Source organism: Penaeus monodon, chromosome 37, assembly GCF_015228065.2.
Source record: "Penaeus monodon isolate SGIC_2016 chromosome 37, NSTDA_Pmon_1, whole genome shotgun sequence".
Lineage (NCBI taxonomy): Eukaryota > Metazoa > Arthropoda > Malacostraca > Decapoda > Penaeidae > Penaeus > Penaeus monodon.
In genome coordinates this window covers 18,148,909-18,153,908 of record NC_051422.1, presented here as the reverse complement: position 1 = coordinate 18,153,908, position 5,000 = coordinate 18,148,909, and positions in this window count along the sequence as shown.

Genomic DNA, 5,000 nt, shown 5'->3' with positions numbered 1-5,000 from the left:
TTGAATATGACATACGCGCTTCGGCCGCTAAAATTTGTACAAGCAAATATAGCCAAGCGCCTCCGGCCGGTTATTGGTTGCTGGTGTCAGATAGCAATATGCGACGCGGCTCCCGTCTTCAAAATAGTTACGGCCGTTGAGCCTTTTCACAAAAGAGAGGAGAGGGAGAGGGAGGAGAAAGAGGAGGAGGAGGAGAGGGGGAAGGGAAGGAGGAGGGAGAAGGAAGAGAAGGGTAGGAGGAGGGAGAAGGAAGAAGGAAGGAGGTGAAAAGGGAGAAGGAGGAGGGAGAGAGGGAGATGGAAGAGGGAGAAGGAGAAGGAAGGGAAGACGGAGAAAAAGAAGGAGAAGAGGAGGGAAAGGGAGTAAAAAAGGAGGTGAAAGAGAGAAAGAGGAAGAGTGAGATGAAAAATAAAAGGGAAAGACAAATGAATACATAGATAAAGATAGATAGATATAGATAGAGATAGAGAGATAAAGATAGATATTCAGATAAATAAAAATATATTGATAGATAGATAAATAGATAGATAAACCAATAGACAGACTGGCGAAAAGAGAAAGATAGATATAAAGAGAATTAGAAGGAAAATAAGAACAAGAAAGTCAGTAAAAAAAAAAAAAAAAATCATTCTTATAACATACCCCTCCTTCTCTCCCTCCCTTCGTCCCCCCCACCCCCGCCCCCCACCTTTAAGAACCTCGTCATGTAACTCCTCTTATGATGTTTGTTTCTCCCCTAATTCTAACACTTGACTTTGAAGAACGAGAGAGAAATCCGAACGATGTTTTCACCCCTTGAGACGCCGAGGAAGGAGGGGCCGGGGAACAAGGTCGTGGTCTTAGTTGCTTTCGGTCTAACGTCTTTATTTAGCCGCTAGGTACACATGGGAACACACACACACATGTACACACACACACACACACACACACACACACACACACACACACACACACACACACAACACACACACACACACACACACACACACACACACACACACACACACACACACACACACACACACACACACACACACACACACACACACACACATAAACACACACACACACACACACACACACACACACACACACACACACACACAGATACATGTACACATACACGGGCAAGTATACACATAAACATAAGGTAATATTATTATGCCACTGTCCTATCACAACTGTTATTTACCCTTTTGTATTGGGACAACGACCCTATGAGAGCCATCTACACACGTATACAAACACACACACACACACACGCACACACGCACACGCAAAACAAGGGATTGGTATACGAATAAAATCGAAATAAACGGGTTTGAAAAAAACAAACAGGTTAAAAATGAGTGTTATTTTATGTCATAATTTGTAACCATGAGAAAGGAAAGGGTTATGGTTGGAACACGTCTGGTCCCCTTGTATTTTCCTCTGGTTATTCATATGCTTAGGACATGGTGCATAATGGACGCAGCCCTGCCGAAAGCTGCGTGTCGGTTCGTAACCCCCCTCCTCTTCCCTGTCTTGCTACTGACCCCTTTCTTTTTTTCTCCCTGCTATCCTTCCTGCATTGCCCCTGTCGCCCTGTACCCCTGCCTGAACCCTGTCTGAACTTCCCCCTCCCTCCCTTCCCTCCCCTCCTCCTCCTCTTCCTCCTCCTCCTCCTCCCCCTTCCCTCCCTTCCCCGTCCCCCTCCTTCTCCCTCCCTATTCCCTCCTCCAAGCAAAATCGTGGAACAAGTGCAGGATAATTAAGCCTAATCTTAAATCACGTGGTTTTGCAGTCTGTATTTCCAGCAGTGTGCACCCCCTTCGGCTGTGAGGTGCCAATTTTACACAATAACTCTAGCTGTTGCCCGTGATTTACGGGCACTAATAGATAGGGTATTTAGAACCTCCTTCTTGGTAAATTACTCAGCGGACCCTAATGCTTCGAAAAGAGGTTGTAGATCTCAAAATGCGATACTGCGTTTGGCGAGCGACCCATGAAGATGCAGACGACGGCACATAACGAACTCTTAAAATCGACATGAAAAATAATGATACTAAGAATAAATCGGCTAACGAAAAATAAATAGATAAATGGCTAAATATATAAAAATGATATACAAATAAAATAAAATGAGAGAAAAGGTTAAAACAGAAGCAAAAAACAGAAAACAAGCAAACAAACACACACACACACACACACACACACACACACACACACACACACACACACACACACACACACACACACACACAACACACACACACACACACACACACACACACACACACACACACACACACACACACACACACACACACCTTCGCCGATGCTCGTCCAAGGCGCTACTTCGTAACACTTCACATTAGGAATATAATCATAACGATGTAATAATGTACTTTTCTGGCCCTGGGTACACTCTAGGATGGGGTCGGGTCGGGGGGGGGGTTCCTATAGGGGAGGGGGAGGGCCGAAGGGGGAACGGCCACCAAATCATTATAATCAAGATGTCTGCGGAAACAATGCATCGGTCGGATGGTGATTCAACGCAAAAAAAAAAAAAAAAAAAAAAAAATCCACACGCATATTTGTACCATTGTCCAAAAAAAAAAAAAAAAAAAAAAAAAAATCGAACATTCCACGTGTTGTTTTTGAGGTTGTTTACTTTTTCCCTGCCTTCCTTCGGCGAAAATATCGAAAATATACAAAAACAAAGCAGAAATATGGAATGTAGATGTTTTCGTCAGGCTTGCGTGATGTATCCTTATTTTCAACCTTGTCTCTATCGATCCGCTGGACACAAGGGAGAAATACGAAGAAATTGCACTCCTAACGAAGATGATACTAAGCAAACAAACTTCCTTTCTCAATACAAATATATCTTTTTCGCAGGTTGAATATACTGGCGAACAGAATGCCGCAGATTCCTGTAATAGGGGGCAGAGTCTAGAATTACTATGTAATGGAATGCAATAATTTCGTCGAAGATGACTTTCATACACACATATATGTATACATACGTACACACACACACACACACACACACACACACACACACACACACACACACACACACACACACACACACACACACACACACACACACACACACACACACACACATTCATTCATTCATTCATTTACTTTTTTTACATTCGCATTTCACATGAGTTTCTACATTTAAATTTAACATTTGGAACAAAATTACGGCTTCCATCCATGCCCATATATCCATGCAAATACACCCATGTATAAACATACCCAGACATACGACCACTGGAGACTGTAAATTCGGAAACAGAGCAGCAATAAAACACGAGATGAAGCACAAAGCTCCTTGGCCCGTCTGTCACCGACGGCCGACTTGCCACCGGAAAGACCGACTTTAAGCGGCTTATACATTAATATCTCTCATGGGGGGTGGGGAGGGGGAGGAAGCACGGGCTGTAAGGGGAAGGGGAGGGGGAGGAAGCACGGGCTGTAGGGGGAAGGGGAGGGGAGAAAGCACGGGCTGTAGGGGGAAGGGGAGGGGGAGGAAGCACGGGCTGTAGGGGAAAGGGAGGGGGAGAATGCACGGGCTGTAGGGGGATGGGGAGGGGGAGGAAGCACGGGCTGTAGGGGGAAGGGGAGGGGGAGGAAGCACGGGCTGTAGGGGGATGGGAAGGGGAGAAAGCACGGGCTGTAGGGGGAAGGGGAGGGGGAGGAAGCCATGGGCTGTAGGGGGAAGGGGAGGGGGAGGAAGACGGGCTGTAGGGGGAAGGGGAGGAGGAGGAAGCACGGGCTGTAGGGGGAGGGGAGGGGGGAGGAAGCCATGGGCTGTAGGGGAAGGGGAGGGGGAGAAAGCACGGGCTGTAGGGGGAAGGGGAGGGGGAGGAAGCACGGGCTGTTGGGGGAAGGGGAGGGTGAGGAAGCACGGGCTGTAGGGGGAAAGGGAGGGGAGAATGCACGGGCTGTAGGGGATGGGGGGGGGAGGAAGCACGGGCTGTAGGGGGAAGGGGAGGGGGAGGAAGCACGGGCTGTAGGGGGAAGGGGAGGGGGAGGAAGCACGGGCTGTAGGGGGATGGTGAGGGGGGGGGGGGGATGAAGCACATGGCTTTAGGGGGATGGAAGGGGGGAGAAACGCACGGGCTGTAAGGGGAACGGGGAGGGGGAGGCACACACGGCTGTAGGGGTAAGGGGAGGGGGAGGAAGCACGGTCTATTGGGGGATGGGGAGGGGGAGAAAGCACGGGCTGTTGGGGGATGGGGAGGGGGAGGAAGAAAGGGCTGTAGGGGGAAGGGGAGGGGGAGGAAGCCCGGGCTGTTGGGGATGGGGAGGGGGAGAAAGCACGGGCTTGTAGGGGGAAGGGGAGGGGGAGGAAGCACGGCTGTAGGGAAGGGGAGGGGGAGGACGCAACGGGCTGTAGGGGGAAGGGGAGGGGGAGGAAGCACAGGCTGAAGGGGGAAGGGGATGGGGAGGAAGCATGGGCTGTAGGGGTAAGGGAGGGGAGGAAGCACGGCTGTTGGGGGAGGGGAGGGGGAGGAAGCACGGCTGTGAGTGGAAGGGGAGGGGGAGGAAGCACGGGCTGAAGGGGGGAGAGGCTGAGGGGGAGGAAGGACAACTGGCTGAAAAAAAGGGGGAAGGGGAGGGGGAGGAAGCACAGCTGTAGTGGGAAGGGGAGGGGAGAAGCACAGGCTGTAGGGGGAATGGGAGGGGGAGGAAGCACGGGCTGAAGGGGGGAAAGGGGAGGGGAGAAGCACGGGCTGTAGGGGGGGGAATGGGGAGGGGGAGGAGCACAGCTGTAGAGGTGGAGGGGAGGGGGAGGAAGCACGGGCTGTAGGGGAAGGGAGGGGGGAGGGCAGCACGGGCTGTAGTGGAAGGGGAGGGGGAGGAAGCACGGCTGTTGGGGGGGAAGGGGAGCGGGGAGGAAGCACGGGCTGTAGGGGATGGGGAATGGAAAGCAGGGGTCGTTGGGCGAAGGGGAAAGGGGAAATAGGGGTTGTTGGGGGAAGGAGGAGGGGAAAGCAGGAGCC